Source organism: Tachyglossus aculeatus, chromosome 17, assembly GCF_015852505.1.
Source record: "Tachyglossus aculeatus isolate mTacAcu1 chromosome 17, mTacAcu1.pri, whole genome shotgun sequence".
Taxonomy (NCBI): Eukaryota; Metazoa; Chordata; class Mammalia; order Monotremata; family Tachyglossidae; genus Tachyglossus; species Tachyglossus aculeatus.
The window spans coordinates 38,871,224-38,894,114 of NC_052082.1; the positions used below are offsets into that span (position 1 = coordinate 38,871,224).

The 22,891-nt window shown below is 46.1% G+C and overlaps 1 pseudogene; it reads left to right on the top strand.

Annotated features, from left to right (window-relative positions):
- Positions 1-51: 51 nt before the first annotated feature.
- Positions 52-22,891, top strand: part of LOC119939040 — a 31,342-nt pseudogene continuing 8,502 nt past the window's right edge.

Genomic DNA, 22,891 nt, shown 5'->3' on the forward strand with positions numbered 1-22,891 from the left:
AGTGGGTGAGGGGTAAAGAGGGGCTGACCTTGAATTGAATGGCCATCAGTCATGGAGACTGAAATCACTTACATGGATGTAAAGTTTGCACCCAAGGGAAAACGGAGTCATCCTTCTCCAGGTAAAATTATCTCAATATTCACACAGATCAATTTCTACTAAAGTGGAAAAGATTTAAAATGACAGTGAATAAGGGTAATGTGTTCAGCAGCGTGTTTTGAAGAGTTATCTGAGCGTGTTTAGAATTTACTAATTCCCGGTGAACTCCAGGGTTGGAACAGTATTACATGGAGCCCTGAGTTCTCGGAAAATGGAGCTCAGCAGGATAGTTAAATAGTATAATGTAGTGACGGCTGTTCTGTACTGCAAAATTCTCTGCCACTGACTTTCTTTCACTACTTTTTCCTAAAGGCAACTGATGAATCGAAGCCCACTGGGTGAATTAAGGTCCTTTGTAGATTCAGATAAAAGACATTACTCTGTTTTAACATACATGGCCTGTTTAAATCTTTGTGGAGAGCACTTTCTTTTATACCGAATATTGTTTCTGAGAGAATAATGCTTTAAATAGAAATGTGATCTGCAGACTAGAAAAGCATTAGAAACATTCAGCAGGATTGTGTAAGTGCATTGATATAGAAAGATTTCCCATCCAATTGGAGACAAACATCTAGATCTAAAATATTTCAGGAGTAGTAAATTGCAGTCATTAAGGAATAAGTTTATTGTGTCTTATTGAGTTACATATACACATACTCCAGAAAATGGATTGACTAATTCAGGAACTGTTTTTCGGACTAGCCCTTGGTTTTAATCTTTAATTGTCTGTCCCTGGGCTGAACTAGAATGGAGATGGCTTTGGATGTGGCATGGATTAGAGCAAAGGAACCAAATTATGGTGTAAGATCCTTGTTGGCTGGGAACAGGTTTTGTGCCTGTGTTGTACTTCCCCCCTGGGTTTAGTGAAGTGCACTGCTGTTACTAGGGACAGAGAGGCCTTGACTTAAAAAAAGAATGGAGTACCATTAGTAATGAAAGCTATAATTCTATTTATTCTGATAGTATTGACGCCTGTCTACGTGTTTTTGTTTTGTTGTCTCCTCATTGTTGGTTAGGGACCATCTCTATATGTTGCCAATTTGTACTTCCCAAGTGCTTAGTACAGTGCTCTGCACACAATAAGTGCTCAATAAATACAATTGAATGAATGAATGAATGAATGAAAGCCATTACATAGTTAGAGCCACGACCACCCAGCCAAGGAACAACAGTTGCTTAGAGGAGTCCTATGTTGGATACATTCCTTGATACATGGCTGGCTTAAAGCCAATATTGCTTTCTTGCTTTTCTCATTTATGGAGGCAAATATTGCTGCATTTCATCAGATCGCTATTGACCTCCTCCAGGAGGCCTTCCTGGACTGAGCCCCCTCCTTATCCTCTCCTCTTCTTCCCCTCCTCATCGCCCCCACTCCCTCCCTCTGCCCTACCTCCTTCCCCTCCCCACAGCACTTGTGTATATTTGTACATGTTTATTACTCTATTCATTTTACTAATGATGTGTATATATTTATAATTCTATTTATTTAGATGGCATTGACAACTGTCTACTTGTTCTGTTTGCTGTCCGTCTCCCCCTTCTAGACTGTGAGCCCGTTGTTGGGTAGGTACCGTCTCTAGATGTTGCCGAATTGTACTTTCCAAGTGCTTAGAACAGTGCTCTGTATACAGTAAGCACTCAATAAATACGATTGAATGATTGATTGAATGAATGAAAAGGCAAGTGTGGTGACTGTTATATGGACCAAATTTTTTTATTTCGGCAAAGAGACAGTATCTTACGTCGAATGAAGTCTGAGGTTGTCTACCTAAGATTTTGCTAAAAAGTGATCAACTTAACTGGTCAGTTTACAGAGCTGCTCAAATCCTGTATTTCACTTCATCCAACTCCTTACTATCAGCTTTAAAAAACTCAATCAGCTTGCTCCATCCTACCTCACTTCACTAATCTCCTACTACAGCCCAGACCCCAGACTCCATTCCTCTAGCACCAATTTACTCACTGTGCCCCAATCTCATCTATCTTGCCTCCAACCCCTTTCCCATGTCCTCCCATTTAGCCTGAAACTCTCTTCCCATAATATGTGCCAGACCACCACTCTCTCCACATTCAAAGCATTACTAAAGTCACAAATTCTCCCAGAGGCCTTTCCCAATTAAGCCCCCTTTTCTTTGACTCACTCTCCCTTCTGTGTCATCTATGCACTTGTACCTATGACCTATGGACATTTCATATTTGCCCTACTCCCAACCCCTCAGGACTTGTGTACTTACCCTAAATTATATATTACAAATTACTTATTGATTCTTATTAATGTCTGTTTCCCCCTCTACACAGTAAGTTCATCATCATCATCATCATCAATCGTATTTATTGAGCGCTTACTATGTGCAGAGCACTGTACTAAGCGCTTGGGAAGTACAAATTGGCAACATATAGAGACAGTCCCTACCCAACAGTGAGCTCACAGTCTAAAAGGGGGAGACAGAGAACAAAACCAAACATACTAACAAAATAAAATAAATAGAATAGATATGTACAAATAAATTAAATAAATAAATAAATAGAGTAAAAAAAAATATGTACAAACATATATACATATATACAGGTGCTGTGGGGAAGGGAGGGGGGTAAGATGGGGGGATGGAGAGGGGGACGAGGAGGAGAGGAAGGAAGGGGCTCAGTCTGGGAAGGCCTCCTGGAGGAGGTGAGCTCTCAGCAGGGCCTTGAAGGGAGGAAGAGAGCTAGCTTGGCGGGTGGGCAGAGGGAGGGCATTCCAGGCCCGGGGGATGACGTGGGCCGGGGGTCGATGGCGGGACAGGCGAGAGCGAGGTACGGTGAGGAGATCAGCGGGTGGAGGAGCGGAGGGTGCGGACTAGGCTGTAGAAGGAGAGAAGGGAGGTGAGGTAGGAGGGGGCGAGGTGATGGAGAGCCTTGAAGCCCAGGGTGAGGAGTTTCTGCCTGATGCGCAGATTGATTGGTAGCCACTGGAGATTTTTGAGGAGGGGAGTGATATGCCCAGAGCATTTCTGGACAAAGAAAATCCGGGCAGCAGCATGAAGTATGGATTGAAGTGGAGAGAGACACGAGGATGGGAGATCAGAGAGAAGGCTGATGCAGTAGTCCAGACGGGATAGGATGAGAGCTTGAATGAGCAGGGTAGCGGTTGGGATGGAGAAGAAAGGGCGGATCTTGGCAATGTTGTGGAGCTGAGACCGGCAGGTTTTGGTCACGGCTTGGATGTGAGGGGTGAATGAGAGAGCGGAGTCGAGGATGACACCAAGGTTGCGGGCTTGTGAGATGGGAAGGATGGTAGTGCCATCAACAGAGATGGGAAAGTCAGGGAGAGGGCAAGGTTTGGGAGGGAAGACAAGGAGTTCAGTCTTCGACATGTTGAGCTTTAGGTGGCGGGCAGACATCCAAATGGAGATGTCCTGAAGGCAGGAGGAGATGCGAGCCTGGAGAGAGGGGGAGAGAGCAGGGGCAGAGATGTATATCTGGGTGTCATCAGCATAGAGATGATAGTTGAAGCCGTGGGAGTGAATGAGGTCACCAAGGTAGTGAGTGTAGATCGAGAACAGAAGGGGACCAAGCACTGAACCTTGGGGAACCCCCACAGTGAGAGAATGGGAGGGGGAGGAGGAGCCTGCAAAAGATACTGAGAAAGAACGACCGGAGAGGTAAGAGGAGAACCAGGAGAGGACGGAGTCTGTGAAGCCAAGGTCAGATAGCGTGTTGAGAAGAAGGGGGTGGTCCACAGTGTCAAAGGCAGCTGAGAGGTCGAGGAGGATTAGGACAGAGTAGGAGCCGTTGGATTTGGCAAGCAGGAGGTCATTGGTGACCTTTGAGAGGGCAGTTTCCGTGGAATGTAGGGGACGGAAGCCAGACTGGAGGGGGTCGAGGAGAGAGTTGTTATTGAGGAATTCTAGGCAGCGAGTGTAGACAACTCGTTCAAGGAGTTTGGAAAGGAATGGTAGGAGGGATATGGGGCGATAACTAGAAGGTGAGGTGGGGTCAAGAGAGGGTTTTTTTAGGATGGGAGAGACATGGGCATGTTTGAAGGCAGAGGGGAAGGAACCAGTGGAGAGTGAGCGGTTGAAGATGGAAGTTAAGGAGGGGAGAAGGGATGGAGCGAGAAATTTCATGAGATGAGAGGAAATGGGGTCAGAAGCACAGGTGGCCGGAGTAGCACTTGAGAGGAGGGAGGAGAGCTCCTCTGAGGATACTGCTGGGAAGGATGGGAGAGTAGCAGAGAGTGTTGAGAGCCGGGGGGATGGAGAAAGGGGGGAAGAGACTTTGAGGAGGTCGGACCTGATGGATTTAATTTTGTTAATGAACTAGGAGGCCAGATCATTGGGGGTGAGGGAAGGAGGAGGGGGAAGAACCGGGGGCCTGAGAAGGGAGTTGAGTGTACGGAAGAGCTGGCGTGGGTGATGGGCATGGGTGTCAATAAGGGAGGAGAAATAGTTTTGTCTGGCAGAGGAGAGGGCTGAGTTAAGGCAGGAAAGGATAAACTTGAAGTGAACGAGGTTGGCATGGTGTTTAGACTTTCGCCAGCAGCGTTCGGCAGCTCGAGCATAAGAGCTAAGGAGGCGGACAGTGGCAGTGATCCAGGGCTGTGGGTTAATGGTGCGAGAGCAGTGAAGGGAAAGGGGAGTGAGTGAGTCTAGCTGAGTAGAGAGGGTAGAGTTGAGAGTTCATGATGAGCAGGGAATGTGTCTGCTAATTCTGTTTGTATTATACTCTCCCAAGTGCTTAGTGCAGTGCTCTGCATATAGTAATCGCTCAAAAAATCATTGATTGAATGATTGATTGAACCAATTCTTTAATACAGACTCTGATTGATGCATCATTTCTTATTCTCAAAGAGTGCATTTTGACAGGCATTCTACCAGCTTTGGTGTTTTATGCCATTATCTTATTTTCTTCTTCTACAACAGCGTACACCATATGCCACTCTGAGAGTCTCTCAGAAATCAGGCAGCAGGATCCCACCCTCAGCAGCTCCTGTGGTAGCTCTATTGTTAAGGCTTTTCGGCTTCCCCTTTACCTAATGTTATGTGCTTGGGAAAAGGCACGGTGCGGTGGAAGGAATATATTACATGCTGTACTGCAGGAAAACCGGTGGAAATGTTCTTGGAATGTTTTCAGGTCTTTTTCTCAAAACCAGAGTTTAGAGGAGCTTTGGCTAGGAAATATTATTATAGTATAAAAAAACAGTATCAATCAGTCAATCAATCAATTGTATTTATTGAGTGCTTACTGTGTGCAGAGCACTGTACTAAGCACTTGGGAAGTACAAGCTGGCAACATACAGAGACAGTCCCTACCCAACAGTGGGCTCACAGTCTGAAAAGGGGAGACAGCGAACAAAACCAAACATACTAACAAAATAAAATAAATAGAATAGATATGTACAAGTAAAATAAATAAATAAATACATAGAGTAATAAATATGTATAAACATATATACATACATACAGGTCCTGTGGGGAAGGGAAGGAGGTAAGATGGGGGGATGGAGAGGGGGACGAGGGGGAGAGGAAGGAAGGGGCTCAGTCTGGGAAGGCCTCCTGGAGGAGGTGAGCTCTCAGTAGGGCCTTGAAGGGAGGAATAGAGCTAGCTTGGCGGATGGGCAGAGGGAGGGCATTCCTGGCTCGGGGGATGACGTGGGCTGGGGGTCGATGGCGGGACAGGCGAGAACGAGGTACGGTGAAGAGATTAGTAGCAGAGGAGCAGATGGTGTGAGGTGGGCTGTAGAAGGAGAGAAGGGAGGTGAGGTAGGCGGGGCCGAGGTGATGGAGAGTCTTGAAGCCAAGGGTGAGGAGTTTCTGCCTGATGCGCAGATTGATTGGTAGCCACTGGAGATTTTTGAGGAGGGGAGTAACATGCCCAGAGCGCTTCTGGACAAAGACAATCTGGGCAGCAGCGTGAAGTATGGATTGAAGTGGGGAGAGACACGAGGATGGGAGAGCAGAGAGAAGGCTGATGCAGTAGTCCAGATGGGATAGGATGAGAGCTTGAACGAGCAGGATAGCGGTATGGATGGAGAGGAAAGGGCGGATCTTGGCAATGTTGCAGAGCTGAGACCGGCAGGTTTAGGTGATGGCTTGGATGTGAGGGGTGAACGAGAAAGCGGAGTCGAGGATGACACCAAGTTTGCAGGCTTGTGAGACGGGAAGGATGGTAGTGCCGTCAACAGAGATGGGAAAGTCAGGGAGAGGGCAGGGTTTGGGAGGGAAGACAAGGAGTTCAGTCTTGGACATGTTGAGTTTTAGGTGGCAGACAGACATCCAGATGGAGATGTCCTGAAGGCAGGAGGAGATGCCTGAGGAGGCAGGAGGAGTATCTAGAGGCAGTACTCTAGATACTGCCTGAAGACACTTAATTTCTTTTATGATTGCAAGTGCAGGTGTTAGTTTAAATAGCCTGTTCTTCAATGGCAACAGGGAAACACAGATGCAAATATAAATACACATGAAATAGCTCCTTAATAAATAATTTTATTGATAAAGGCTATTTTCATGTGAAAGGTTTTCCTTTAGGCTAATATGGCATATATAATAAGAACCATTTTAGAGCCTCTACCTGACAACATGAAATTCCTATGTAATGTAATTTTAATCATCACAACTTTTTAGTAAACTTTTTAGTAAGTGATTCAAAACATAACATACCACTAATCAATCAAGGGGTTTATTAAAGCACTTACTGTGTGCAGAACGTTAAACATTTGGTAGAGCACAATAGTTTGTGTTTGACATTCTATTGTTCAACATGATCCCTGCCCTCAAGGAGATTACAATCCAGTGGGGGACTCAGACATTGAAATAAATTACAGATAGGGGAAGCATCAGCATATGCACATAAATGCTGTTTGGCCAGGATGAATATCAAAGTGCTTAAGTTGTGCAGGCCCAAGGGCATAGGTGACATAGAAGGGAGGGACAGTAGGGTGGAGAAATGATGGAGAATGTGATTTTAGTAGTCCTTTGCAGGTGGGGAGTTGATGGCCCGTTGGATATGAAGGTGAGGGGAGTTCTAGGCCAGAGATAGGAAATGAGCAATGAGTCAGCAGTGAGATAGATGAGATCTAGTTGGTTGGCATTAGAGGAGCAATGTATATGGTCTGTGTTGTAGTTGGAAATGAGTGAGGTGAGGTAGGAGGGGGAGAGCTGATTGAGTGCTCATAAATAATCCTGAAAAATAGTTGGTGAACATGGGTGTTGGTTTGTTTTGTTGGTTTTATGGTACTTGTAAGTGCTTACTATGTGTCAAACTCTGTTTTAAGTGCTGGGATAGGTACAAATTAATTAGCTCCCACAGACACAGTCCCTGTCTCACAAAGAGCTCACAATCTAAGTAGGAGTGATGCGGACCAAAAACATCGGAGTCATGGGGGGAGTAAAGAATTACTCAGAGGATCGTTTTCCCAAGCAAGTTTTTATTATCCCATCCAATTTCCCTCCCAGAGTGAATTTAGGTCTTTTGGGTGTAAAAAGACCTCCGCTCCATTCCTTAGGGGAGGTGCAGCGGGAGTTGCTTATAAACTGTATCCAGGATTGCGGTGTTGACAGATTGGCTCTATCCTTCTAGCATCACATTGCTGGGCAGATTGTGGGTGGATGGGGGGACGTGCTTGTCAGCTTCACTTCCTCCCCTCAGTTCCCACCCGTGATGCCGGTATTGAATCCCCATTTTACAATTGAAGAAACCGAGGCACAGAAAAGTTAGGTGACTTGCCCAAAGGTCACACAACAAGCAACTGGCAGAACAGTTGGCAGAGCCGGGATTAGAACCCGGGCCCTCTGACTCCCAGGCCTGTGTTCTTTCCACTAAGTCATGGGGCTTCTGATAAGACTACAGCAGATACCGAGGAAATTGGCTGCCATGTCATGATTCTTCAGCACAGCATCAGAACTCTGCTTTGGTCATTTTGGCCATAAACAGATTATGTACCTAGAAGGCTTTGCCAACATTTACATTGTCCTGCACCCTGGCCATCTCACTCAGTGGCCAAACAGGAACATGGCCAGCACGGTTAGAAAGAGTCTGCAAAGTGCTGGGGAAACCACCATCAGTCAATCAGCCTTTCAATTGCATTTACTGAGGGTTTGTTGTGTGCAGAGCACTGTACTGTGCTTGAGAGAGTACAATATAGCAATATAACAGACACATTCCCTGCCCACAATTAGCTTACAGTCTAGAAGGCAGGAGAGACATTAATAAAAATAAATAAATTACAGATATGTGTATAAGTGCTGTGGGGTTGGGAGGGGAGAGGAATAAAGAAAACAGGTCAGGGCAACTCATAAGGGAGTTGAAGAAAAGGAAAATAGAGCTTGGAGATGTGCCTTTAATAAGGCTTTAAAGTAGGGGAGAGTAATTGTAAGATATGAGGAGGGAGGGCATTCCAGGCCAGAGGCAGGATTTGGGCAAGAGGTCAGTGGTGAAATAGATGAGATTGCAGTATAGTGAGAAGGATGGCATCAGAGAAGCAAAGTATACAGATTGGGTTGTAGTAGAGGAGGAGTATTAGAAGAAGAGTAGTGAGGTGAGGTAGTACGGGACAAGGTTATTGAGTGTTTTGAAGCTGATACTAAGGAGTTTCTGTTTAATGCAGAGGTGGATGGGCAACCACTGGGGGTTCTTGAGGAGTGGGGAAGCATGGACTGAACATTTTTGTTGAAAAATGATCCGGGCAGCAGAGTGAAGTATGTACTGGAGTTGGGAGATAGAGGATGCAGGGAAGTCAGCAAGGAGGCTGATACAGTAATCAAGGGGGAACAGGATAAGTGCTTTAGGTTAATGTGGTAGCAGTTCAGATGGAGAGGAAAGAGTGTATTTTAGTGATCTTGTGAAGGCTGAACTGACAAGACTTAGTAATGGATTCAATATGTGGATTGAATCAGAGAAAGGAGTAAAGGATAATGCCAAGGTTATGGACTTGTGAGACAGGAGGGATGGTGATGCCGTCTACAGTATGGGAAAGTCAGGGGGGATGACAGGGTTTGAGTGGGATGATGAGTTCTGTTTTAGATATGTTAAGTTTGAGGTGATGGTGGGACATCCAAGTAGAAATATATTGAGGGCAGGAAGAAATGCAAGACTGCAGAGAGGGAGAGAGATGAAGGCTGGGGTTGTAGATTTGGAAATCATCCTCATAGAGTTGGTAGTTGAAACCATGTGAGCAAATGAGTACTCTAAGGGAGTGGGTGTAGATGGAGAATACAAGGGGACCCAGAATTGAACCTTGAGGGACATCTACATTTAATGGTGGGAGGTAGAGGAGGGGCCTGTGAAAGGGAATGAGAATGAGCAGCCAGTAAAATAGGAGAACCAGGAGAGAACAATGTCATTCATTCATTCATTGATTCAATCATATTTATTGAGTGCTTACTGTGTGCAGAGCACTGTACTAAGCACTTGGGAAGTACAAGTTGGCAACATATAGAGATGGTCCCTACCCAACAGTGGGCTCACAGTCTAGAAGGGGGAGACAGACAACAAGACAAAACATATTAACAAAATAAAATAAATAGAATAAATATGTACAAATGAAATAAATAAATGAATAGAGTAATAAATACGTACAAACATATATACATATATACAGGTGGTGTGGGGAGGGGAAGGAGGTAAGTCAGGGGGATGGGGAGAGGAAGGAGGGGGCTCAGTCAGGGAAGGCCTCCTGGAGGAGGTGAGCTCTCAGTAGGGCTTTGAAGGGAGGAAGAGAGCTGGCTTGGCGGATGTGCGGAGGGAGGGCATCCCAGGCCAGGGGGATGACGTGGGCTGGGGGTCGATGGTGCTCTGCACACAGTAAGCGCTCAATAAATACGATTGATTGATTGGCAGGCGAGAACAAGGCACGGTGAGGAGATTAGCGGGAGAGGAGCGGAGGGTGTGGGCTGGGCTGTAGAAGGAGAGAAGGGAGGTGAGGTAGGTGGGGACGAGGTGATGCCAAGGGTGAGGAGTTTTTGCCTGATGTGTAGGTTGATTGGTAGCCACTGGAGATTTTTGAGGAGGGGAGTAACATGCCCAGAGCGTTTCTGGACAAAGACAATCTGGGCAGCGGCATGAAGTATGGATTGAAGTGGGGAGAGACAGGAGGATGGGAGATCGGAGAGGAGGCTGATGCAGTAATGCAGACAGGATAGGATGAGCATTTGAATGAGCAGGGTAGCGGTTTGGATGGAGAGGAAAGGGCAGATCTTGGCAATATTGTGGAGGTGAGACTGGCAGGTTTTGGTGACGGATTGGATGTGAGGGGTGATTGAGAGAGCGGAGCCGAGGATGAAACCAAGGTTGCGGGCTTGTGAGATGGGAAGGATGGTAGTGCCGTCAACAGTGATGGGAAGGGAGAGGGAGAGGGCAGGGTTTGGGAGGGAAGACAAGGAGTTCAGTTTTGGACATGTTGAGTTTTAGGTGGCAGGCAGACATCCAGATGGAGATGTTCTGAAGGCAGGAGGAGATGCGAGCCTGGAGGGAGGGAGAGAGAGCAGGGGCAGAGGTGTAGATTTGGGTGTCATCAGCATAGAGATGATAGTTGAAGTCGTGGGAGTGAATGAGTTCACCAAGGGAGTGAGTGTAGATCGAGAAAAGAAGGGGACCAAGAACTGAACCTTCAGGAACCCATACAGTAAGGGGATGGGAGGGGGAGGAGGAGCCCGCAAAAGAGAACCAGGAGAGAACGGAGTCTGTGAAGCAAAGGTTGGATAGCGTGTTGAGGAGAAGGGGGTGGTCCACAGTGTCGAAGGCAGCAGAGAGGTCGAGGAGGATTAGGATATAGTATGAGCCATTGGATTTGGCAAGCAGGAGGTCATTGGTGAACTTTGAGAGGGCAGTTTCCGTGGAATGTAGGGGATAGAAGGCGGATTGGAGGGGGTCGAGGAGAGAGTTGGTGTTGAGGAATTCGAGGCAGTGCATGTAGATGACATGTTCAAGGAGTTTGGAAAGGAATGGTAGGAGGGAGATAGGGTGATAACTAGAAGGTGAGGTGGGGTCAAGAGAGGGTTTTTTTAGGATGGGAGAGAAGCGAAGGTTGGAGAAAGAGGTCTTTCCAGAAGGGGGTGGTTGACAATGTTGAAGGCAGCTGAGAGGTCAAGGAGGATAGAGTAGAGACCATTGGATTTAGCAAGAAGAAGATCATTGGTGACCTGTGAGAGGATGGCTTCTATGGAGTGAAGGGGTTGCAGCCCAGATTGGAGGGGTTCAATGAGAGAATTGGAGGAGAGGAACATGAGACAGTGGGTATACACAGCTCAGCTCATTATGACACACAAATTCGTGAAGCGTTCCATATTTTTATCCCGTCTGGACTACTGCATCAGCCTTCTCTCTGATCTCCCATCCTCGTGTCTCTCCCCACTTCAATCCATACTTCATGCTGCTGCCCAGATTGTCTTTGTCCAGAAACGCTCTGGGCATGTTACTCCCCTCCTCAAAAATCTCCAGTGGCTACCAATCAATCTGCGCATCAGGCAGAAACTCCTCACCCTGGGCTTCAAGGCTCTCCATCACCTCGCCCCCTCCTACCTCACCTCCCTTCTCTCCTTCTACAGCCCACCCCGCACCCTCCGCTCCTCTGCCGCTAATCTCCTCACCGTACCTCGTTCTCGCCTGTCCCGCCATCGACCCCCGGCCCACGTCATTCCCCGGGCCTGGAATGCCCTCCCTCTGCCCATCCGCCAAGCTACCTCTCTTCCTCCCTTCAAGGCCCTACTGAGAGCTCACCTCCTCCAGGAGGCCTTCCCAGACTGAGCCCCTTCCTTCCTCTCCCCCTCATCCCCCTGTCCATCCCCCCCACCTTACCTTCTTCCCTTCCCCACAGCACCTGTATATATGTATATATGTTTGTACATATTTATTACTCTATTTATTTATTTATTTTAATTGTACACATCCATTCTATTTATTTTATTTTGTTAGTATGTTTGGTTTTGTTCTCTGTCTCCCCCTTTTAGACTGTGAGCCCACTGTTGGGTAGGGACTGTCTCTATATGTTGCCAACTTGTACTTCCCAAGCGCTTAGTACAGTCCTCTGCACACAGTAAGTGCTCAATAAATACGATTGATTGATTGATTGATTGATTCAGTGAGTTTAGAGAGGAAAGGTAGGAGGGAGATGGGGCAATAACTGGAGGGAGCTGTGGGGTCAAGGGAGGTTTTTTTTAGGATAGGGGAGACATGGGTATGTTTGAAAGCAGTGGGGAAGAAACCTTTGGGGAGTTAGCATTTGAAGATGGCAGTTAGAGAGGAAAGAAGGGAGGGGCCAAGTGTTTTGATAAGGTGTGAAGGAATGGAGTCATATGCACAAGTGGAGGGGGTGGATTTTCAGAGAAGGCAGGAGATCTCTAGAGGTACTTCTGGGAGATATGGGAGAATTGAAGAAGGGTCAGGAGTTCGGAGGGACTGGGGACGGCAGGGGAAATTTCAGGGAGATCACTGTAATGAATTCTCTCTCAGTTTCTCCATCTTGAACACTCAGGATTGAGAGTGTCCATCATTACAGTTGAGAAACTCTAGCATCACCAACCAAAGAAGGGGTTGGGATATTCATTCATTCATTCATTCATTCATTGAATCGTATTCATTGAGTGCTTACTGTGTGCAGTGTACTGTACTAAGTGCTTGGGAAGTACATGTTGGCAACATATAGAGATGGTCCCTACCCAACAGTGGGCTCACAGTCTAGACGGGAGAGAGAGAAAAAAAAACAAAACATATTAACAAAATAAAATAAATAGAATAAATATGTACAAATAAAATAAATAAATAAATAAATAGAGTAATAAATACTTACAAACATATATACATATATACTGGTGCTGTGGGGAGGGGAAGGAGGTAGGGCGGGAGGGATGGGGAGGGGGAGGAGGGGAATATGATTATGAGTCTTTGTTGGAGGCTGCAAAAAAGTATACTTGTTTTGGCCATGGTAACGTCCAGGTGGTAGTAAGGAGTTTGTTCATATTAGGTTAAATAGTTTTCTTCTTCTCTTCATTAGGTACCTTGTAGCTGGATAACTCTTTGTGAGCATCTCTCTGCACCTAGGAAATCCTGTTTCCATCAGATCTTTCTTCTTCTTCAACACATGTTCCACTTTCTTGAAAATTGAGCAAGATTTGTTAATCCCAAAACCTTCCTTGGTGAGGGAGACCAAAATTGATTCTTCATCTGTTTTGGTATCTTGCAAGGATGTGTTGTTGTTGAACTTTGATGAGGTCCTGTTAGAGTAATTGCTGTGAATGAGATGCAGTGAACTCATAACACCTGCATCATCCATTTCTAAATGAAGTTCCCTCCCAGTTCAACAATTTATCTAGTTATTTTGCCCAGAAGTCTCTTCTGCACCTTGAAAATCTGACACAAACCATGGGCACAGGCTCCCCCAAGGCCTATTCACTGTTAATGTTTTTAGCTCAGGCCCGGATGGAAGGAGGCAGGGGGGGATTTAACTGAGGGATTTACCTGAATCTCTTGGCAGGAATTTCAGGGCTGCAGGAAAGTTTGGTTTAGGAAGGTTAAGGCATCAAACGATAATGGCTGGATACCTCAGTGCAGGTATTGTGGAGTTGCTGTGACATGGGGCATACCTGTTAACTAAATATCTATTTATCTATCTATGTACCTATATCTATGTCTATAAATAGGTATATATATATATATATATATAGCTATTACATGTAATAAACTATGCATATATATGCATATATATAATAATAATGATGACATTTGTTAAGCAATTACTATGTGCAGAGCACTGTTCTAAGCGCTGGGGGGATACAAGGTGATCAAGGTGTCCCACGTGGGACTCATAGTCTTAATCCCCATTTTACAGATGAGGTAACTGAGGCTCAGAGAAGTTAAGTGACTTGCTCAAGGTCAGACAGCAGAGAAGTGGCAGAGCTGGGTTGGTATTTAAGTGCCTACTGTACATCAAACACTGTTCTAAGCACTTGGGTAGCCACAAAATTATCCATTTGGACACAGTCCCTGTCCCATATGGGGCACACAGCCTAAGTAGGTGGGAGTAGGATTTCATCCCAATTTTTACAGATGAGGAAACTGAGATACAGAGAAATGAAGTGACTTGCCCAAGGTCACACAGCAGACAAGTAGCAGAGGTGGGATTAGAACTCAGGACCTCTGACTCCCAGGCCCGTGCTCTTTCCACCAGGCCATATTGTTTCTCTATATGTGTGTATGAATATATGTATGTATAAATATATGCAATTATGTGTATGTATTCATATATGTATACCTATTTGTATATGCATGTCTTTATTTGTGTATACATATATTTATGTATGTATGTATGTGTTTATGTACACATGAAAATGTAAGTAAAAACCCACTGGTGACAAGTATGAACAGTTTTGTTCTAAAAGTTGGTCCACAATTTCATCTAGGCTCCTCTCCCCAGAGGGCTGAGGCTAGGCAATTCAGAAAATAGTTCTTATTAGAACCTCATTTGCCTCGTGAAACACAAATTCTTCATGTGACCAGAATGATCTCACACTCAGCACCTGCCAACGCGCTGTGGGAGGAAGTCCCAATCTGGTGGTATTGATGGCTGCCTACTTGTTTTGTTTTGTTGTCTGTCTCCCCCTTCTAGACTGTGAGCCCGTTGTTGGGTAGGGACCGTCTCTTTATGTTACCAATTTGTACTTCCCAAGTGCTTTGTACAGTGCTCTGCACACCGCAAGCGCTCAATAAATACGATTGAATAAATGAATGAAAGAATACAGGGAAAATGTCCCTGAAGCCACAGAATGGTAGCAACACCAAGAACCTGGCAGAGGGACCTCAACGCAGCACATTTAGTGACAGGCAGAGAACATGTCTGGTACCTGGAGAGCCTCCCTTCTCCAGCCCATGGAATGTGTCATGTGCCCAGGCCTGCTGGCCTGGTCCAGTTGGCCCATTGGTTTTTGGATCCCTTTGCCCCATTATACTGTTTGCATGAGGGAGGGTGAGGAAGGAAAGGGGGAATGAGAGAATGGCAGATACTAAGTCTTGAGGAGGGAGGCAGAAGTTCTCAGTGAACAATTCTGGGGCCTGTTGATACTTCCCGGAAACTTTGGTTCCTGCAGTTCTCCCCTTGAAAGAAGCCACAGCAAAGTCAGAGGGATCTGCTGCATCACTCCCAATTTAGGGCACTGTGGATTTTTAGGAAGCTGATGATGTACCCAGACAGCAAGAAGGAAGCAAACAGGTACAAGTGCCCTCTGGCCCTCAGACTGAGCTACCCCCTCACCACCCTCCTGTAGCTCTGTTACCCTGACTATAGGGGCAGGCACAAATTCCTGCAAAACTCAGTCAAGAACTGTGAGCGGAGAGAGAGAGAGAGAGAGAGAGAGAGAGAGAGAGAGAGAGTGTGTGTGTGTGTGTGTGTGTGTGTGTGTGTGTGTGTGTGTGTGTGTGTGTGTGTGTGTAGAAGGACAATCCCCTCCTACTCCTGAAATCTCCCAAATCAGGTGTTGACCCAATCAGGAGCCCCTACCCTGGGGGGCAATTGGGGAAAGGGGGAAGCCAACTGTCCTGACTTCTCTCATACATTTCCTGGAAGAGGCGACTGGAAGAGACAGATGAAAATGTCAATCCAGAAGCCTCCCAGGTTGATCAGAGCAACACGTGGTCCCAAATCCATGCCTAAACAGGGGCAAACCTAACCATTTGGGCTCAATTCCAAGGCCACACTATGAGTGAGAGCAGAATGATTTATCTAGGATTAGTTGGTAGTATTCAGGGCTCTGGAGTTGTGTGAAGCTGATATTGGCTTTGCCTGGTGCAGACTTGACCAATTAATGCATCACTCTCTTGTTCAGCAGTTAACGTGTTTATCCTAGCACACATCCATGAGCCCCGAATGTAGAGAAAATGGCAGAGTCTGAGCCAGCTAAGGGGGGCTCAGTGAAAACCTTGAGAAATGTCCACTAAGCCGATCAACAAGGAGCTGCTCACACATGGCTCCCACGAATCTCAAGAAGCCTCCCTTCTTTCACTCACACATCTGTGAGCTGTTAACAATTCTTAGGTGCTAAAACCAAAAACAGAGGCCAAGGGGGACAGAGCTGTCATATTTTCTAAGTTGATAATGTCTCACCCCAAATGAAAGAATACAAAATATTGCTGTTGCTTCATTGAAGTTGTGCTTTAAGATATCTTTGTACCATTTATTCTGTTCTCTGGGCTTTATCTCCCCTCTTCTGCTCACTGTTCCCACACTTTCAGGTTTCAGCAGGACATACACAAATTAAGTGCATAAATCCAGCTCTATGATCCATGTTCATTGGTGATTTCTTCTATGCACAGAGGCACTTTGGTAGCCTTCTGAATTCCTCAGTGCAGAGCATGAAAGCTAGGAGGTTCTGATACAGCTTTGACCTTTCTCCACTGTAGGTCCCAGGTCTCAGCATCCTGGATGGTATGTGGCCACTGTTTCCTTGGGGATTGCTGCACTTTCGCTCCTGGTCACCATTGTGTACCTGCACAGTGAGTGCTTCTGCCTGGAATACACCATGAGAGCTCTGGTTTTAGCTGGTTTCACCTTTATTTCTGACCTTTTGTTTTTTTTTTTGGTATTCATTAGTTGGGAAGGGAGCAGGGGGACAGAGACAGAAGAGCAAGGCAGGACAGTAAACCCTGCCTCACCAGAGCCCTGACTCTCTGGACTGCTGCATTGGAGGCTGCTTGTCTCTCCCTTCTAGCAGTGCTGGGAGCAGTAGTCTCAGTGCAGGACGGTTTCAAATGACACCTACTCCTCTCTCTCTGCAGAAACCTATTCTCTAGCTACCAGCTGCTGTCCCACCCAGTGCTGTGAAGGCTAGGAGATCAGCACTCAGGGGGTTACTGGGGGTGGAAAGAGGGTAGGGTCTGCTGGCTAGTGGGGAAAGGAAAAACAGAAAAGAGATGGAAGAAAAAACAAGGCAGGAAAGAGGGAAGCCAGAGTGGGGGAGAGAGAAAGAATATGATAAGAAAGAAAAAGAAATGTAGGAGGGAGGCAAAGGAAGAGAGAAAGTGGGACAAAAATAGAACTAGAGATGATAACGAAGAACAGTAGAAAGGAGACAGACAACTGGATCTTCACTGGAGGAAAGGGTACAAGCAAAGGAAGAATAGGATCCTAGAAAGGATGGAATAAGATAAAGAGAGTGACACAGCATAATCATTATCATCATCAATGATATTTATTGAGTGCTTACTGTGTGCAGAGCACTGAACTAATTCGTTGGAGAGTATACTACAACAGAGTTGGTTAATACATTCCCTGCCCGCGATGAACTTGTAGTCTAGAGAGGAAGACAGACATTAATATAAATAAATGATTAATAATATATAATTTATAGATATAGAGCACGATGCAGAAAGAAAGTTTGAGGGGAGGAAGCACTGGGGTATAAGAAATATTCTGAGCAAACAGAAAGATTTTGGGTTAAAGGGTGTGGGCTGGTGAAGGATGTATAGGAGTTGGGAGGGAGTAGGAGGCTTTGAAGAAGAGAGATTTGACAGGCAGGGGGTGGAGAGAAAGTGGGGGTTTTTGATAATCAATGGCTTTTATTGAGTGCTTACTATGTGTAGAAAAGCAGTGTGGCTCAGTGGAAAGAGCCCGGGCTAGGGAGTCAGAGGTAATGGGTTCTAATCCCGGTTCTACCACTTGTCAGCTGTGTGACTTTGGGCAAGTCACTTCACTTCTCTGTGCCCCAGTCACCTCAACTGTAAAATGGGGATTAAGACTGTGAGCCCCACGTGTGAAAACCTGATTACCTTGTATCCCCCCGCAGTGCTTAGAACAGTGTATTGCACATAATAAGCACTTAACAAATACCATTGTTATTATTATTATTATTAGAGCACTGTTCTAGGTACAGGGAGACTACAGTACAATAGAGCTGGTCAAAGATCTTACAATCTAGTGGCCTACCAGATCAGCCCTTAACAGAGGTTGAAAATAGGCAGTGGAACAATGTCTCACTAAGGCTTTTTACTTAGTGGGGTAAAAGGTTCTGGTTCTTCTCAAACCACTGAGTTCACATTGGAATCCAGACCTAGCTCTCTTATGCTGGGGTGATAGGGGAATGGAGGGTGGGTAAGGGGTGGCTATGGGGGTTGGAGTCCCAGGGTCCAGGTCATGGTTTTATTGCCCAGGGTGGCCAGCAGAATCAAGCCACACTTTCAGAACTGGAAACATGTTTCAAGTCCCAGGCTTACATGGGGTTCTTCTGCCTGGATATCTCCTGGATCCTCTGCCATAAGAACTCTGGGCCAGTCTTGGAGTTCAGCGGAGTCACACTGGACCCTAAATAGCATAGAGGAATTGCAGGAATCCACAGTTTGTCACCTCTTCACTTCAGTGAGACCATGGGCTGGTGCAGGTGGATGAGGGAAGGAAGATGGTTTAAAATTTTAGAATCATGACTTCACCATCAGGGTAAAGCTACAGTATGCATCTATTTTTAAGCTCTGCCCACAAAATGCTATCCCTTAGTCTCACATTCCCAAGAAGCCCCACCCAGAAGTCTGGCAGTGAAAATGGGCCTATTAGTAGCAGGAGTTCTCTCTCTCCATTGGTTTCTAGGAAACTCTTCCTTCCCAAACAAGTTGTGCCCAGCCTCTTCCACATCCACACCCCTTTCTGTGACAACAAGAATGCAGGGGATGAAGATAACATCACTTTCCATCTCACTATTCAGTTAACTTTCTTTTTTTTTTTCAGTCTATAAGGCACACAAAATGGAGTGTACCAACATTTCCTGTGGAGATGGTTCTGGGAACATGACCTCAAAAAAGCTTGCAGTCCTGAAGGCAGAGCTATGTGCTGGCCAACAAGGTGAGGAGAGATGATGAAATACTGTGAGTTGCTGTCCAGAAACCAAAGCTTTTGGCTCAGTCCTCATAGAAGAAAAACCCAGGAACAGGCAGAGAAACAAAGGAAAACAAAGGAAATGTTTTCCCTCTGATGCTTCTTCTAAGACCTAGGGTAGATACATGTGAATTAGGTTGGATACAGTACCTGTCCCACATGGGACTCATACTCTAAGTAGGAGGGAGAACAGGAGAACTGAGGCACAGAGAAGTTAAGTGACTTGCCCAGGGTTGCACAGCAAGCATTTGGCAAGCCTGGGATTAGAAGCCAGGTCTTCTGATTCCCAGGCCCATGCTCCTTCCATTAGGCAACACTGCTTTTCTTCAGAAAGACTTTCCACTGGAGAAATCTCATCTTCATCTAACCCGTCTCAAGAGAAACCAGGATATGGGGAGCCAAGTGGAGATTGGAGCAGGGAGGGGTGAGAAGAGGTAGGCTGTGCTGGACAAATAGGAGAAGATCACACACATGGACAGGCCTTACTGCTCCATCCAGGGCAGCCTTGCTCTTTTGTCATGCCACAGAAGATGCAGGAGTTTGTGATGTCACAGGAGGAGCAGAGTCTGGTAATTATGAGGTCCAGGCTGTGTTCATATTGGTTTGTCTGAGGTGAACTGGGGCAGGAGGTCAGCAGGGTAGAGCCAAGGGCAGGAACAAGAGGCCAGGAGGTCAGCAGTGTATCACTGCTGAAGTGACTAAGGGCTCATGCAGCTTATTATGTTGAGAGAAGGAAGGTAAGGCATGAAACTCATCTGGAAATCAGAGATGGATCCTCCAGGACAGAGGACCATGGTGACTAGTAACTACAGACAGAAAAGACACGTAGTGTGGAGGGAGATGATATTAGGAGACAATGACAGTTGTACTTTCCACACAGAAAGCACTCAATGAATACAATTGAATGAATGACCATGGGCACATTTTTGTCCATCTCCATAATGCAAGAGCTGAAATAATTGAAAGCATCACAAATGTTTCATTTCATCTCCTTTCCCTCAGGTGCCGTGTGTGAGCTCTGCCCCCAAGGGTGGCAGCTGAACAGAAGCCGGTGTTACTACTACTCAGGAGAGTACCAGAGTTGGGAGACCAGTGCCAGTGACTGTCTCAAAAGGAAATCCTGGCTCCTGGTCCTGGAGGAAGAAGCTGAAGTGGTGAGAATTGAAGGGAGGCTCTAGGTTCCCACACCAGTACACAGCCCCCCTCCTCCCACAATTCCCACCCCACATTTACCAGAATGTTCTGGAATTGCTGAATGGTGCCTACTTCTGTTCTGGTTATGAACCTGAGGGGCTTCATCCTCTCCAAACAGGAGCCTGGAGAGAAGTGCGTGGTTGTGTCCTTCTGGCAGAGCTCTGAGCTGGTTGTCAGACATGGGCTAGGAAGGAGGGTTGGAGGTTGGTGCTGTCAGGGCTCATCCTGTTTCCATTGATTCCACAGGACTGGGTCTCTAATATGAGGCCAAAAGATGAGTATTTCTGGATCGGGTACAAGTATAACAAAACTCAGAGACAGTGGAGATGGTTGGTCGACTCTGGATTCTCCGGTTACAGGTAGGCCCCACTTCAGGTCTGGGAGACAGCGCTGAGACAGGGCCATCACATTCAGTCTTCCTTTAAGCCCTGACATCCATGTCCAATGGCACTGAAACCAGGACTTGCTGCCCTGCCTTCTTCTTCTTCTTGTGTGGAGGGAGGAGGAAAGAAGTCACATAAAGCGTCCTTTGGAACTGAGCGCAGACTAGAGCAGGGGGTTCAGACTCCAGTGCATGTAGCGGGGCAGGTGTGCCCAGAGGAAAGAGGGTTTCAGACTCTCCCTTCCCTGGATTTACGGCAGGAACTACATGACAAAGGTCAGGTCCTCTCGGCGCCCCTTCTACACCCCAAGCACCCCCTTAGTGGGCTGACTGGGGTCCTTGCAGGAAGGGCAAGCTGAAGGCCAGGGAGGAGAATCCTCTACTGGATCTGGTCTTCAAGCAACTCGGGAAGACATTTAAATCTCCATCTGCTCAGCACAGTGGGCTTGCTGCTGCTGTTCCCAGACATACATCCCCAGGCAGCTCACTGGTTTTCCTTTTTGCCTCTGTGTTAGATTCCCAATTGAGTCTTGATTCTTCCTTCTCTCCACTGTGCTTCAGTGTGAGTCTCTTAAGCAAAATCAGTTTTTCTATTAGGATATCTGTTATTAGTAATAGTTTCAACAAACATGGGCATATGGGACTTCTTCTTCCTCTCTTTTCTCTTCTCTTTCCTACCTCTTCAACCTCTCCTACTTTTTGTCATGTCATGTTCTTCTTCCTCTCCTAAAAATTTCCCTCCTATTTTCCCCTACCCTCTTCTCCTTTCTGCCATAAAAAATAAGGCAGGAAAGCTATTTGATATTTCTGTAAACTATAATGGGAAAGATGGCTGGGGAAAAAAATGAGGGAGGGAAGATGAGAAGTTCAGTTTTAGACATATTGAGCTTAAGGTACTGACAAGATTTCCATAAGGAGATGTCCTGGAGGAAAGAAGAAATGTGAGATGATAGAGAAGGTGAGAGAGAGAAGTCAGGGATAATGAGTGAGATTTGGTAGTCATCCACATATAGGTGACAGTCAAAGCCATGGAAGCAGATGATCTCCCCAAGTGAGTGAGTGTAAAATGAAGAAAGAAGGGGACTCAGAAATAAGTCTCTAGCAACACACACACAATTAATTAGTGGGAGGTAGAAGGAAGCAGATGATCATCCCAAGGGAGTGAGTGTAAAATGAGGAAAAAAAGGGCCTCAGAAATAAGTCTCTAGCAACACACACAATTAATCAGTGAGAGGTAGACAGCTTCCTTCCTTCCTTCAAACCCTTTCTTTCTGTAGACCCTGCATCTTCTCTCCTCTGCTTCCTTTAAAACTTCCCGTAGTCACATCCTCATCACTGTCCCTTGTTTTGAGCTCAGCTCTCTCACATCTCGCACTCTGCTTTCTAAGCTTCTGCATTCAGGCTGCAGATCACTGGTGGCAGAAATCCAGGCACTGGGCCAACTTCAGATTCTTTAAATCTATTCTTGATTGCTACAAATCTGCTGTTTCTTCTGTTCAGTCAATCAAAAGTATTTATTGAGCTCTTACTGAGTGTACAGCACTGTTCTACGGTGCTTGGGAGAGAACAGTACAAAATAGTTGGTAGATACGATCCCTGCCAACAGGAGTTTTCATGTTAAAATAAATTATGAATATGCACATAAGTACTGTGGGACTGAAGGTGGAGTAAATATCAACCTCAGAAACATTACTTCTCCTCTATCCTTGACTCTCATGGCCATGGCCCCACCAATGAGACCTTTAACTCCTTCCTGAAGTGCCCCCACCATTGCCATTGGTGACCTCTCCAGCTACTTTGGTGATAAAATGGAAACCATCAGATGTGAGTTCTCCAAAGCCTGCCACCACAGCTCCCTCCCTCCCCTGTACCCTCTCTCTCATCCTTACCAGCCATCTCTCAAGTGTAGGTCTCCCACCTATCTTTAAAACCTTCCCCTCTGCCTCTGTCTCTGATACCATCCCTTCTTGTTGCTAAGAATATATGCATCCACTCTCCTTCCATCCCTGACTGCCATCTTTAACTTCTCACTTTCTGGTGACTCCTTCACCTTTGCCTTTAAACATTCTCAATTTCCCCTACACTAAAAAGAAAACCCCTGGTTCCACTGTACCCTACAGCTATTGTCCTAGTCCTCTGCCCCTGTTCCTGTTCAAACTCCTTGAAAGGGGCACAAAAACCCCTGCCTCCACTGCCTCCACTTCCTCTCCTCCATCTCCCTTCTCTGCCATTTTCAATCTAGTTCTATCCTGTTTCTTTAATGAAGAATGCTCACTTTCTCCCAGGTCACCAATGACCTCTTTTTTGCCATTCTAATGGGTTCTAATCTTTCCCAATCTGCTTCGGCTTCTGGGTATCCTTCAGTGATTGTGGGCCACTTCCTTATCCTG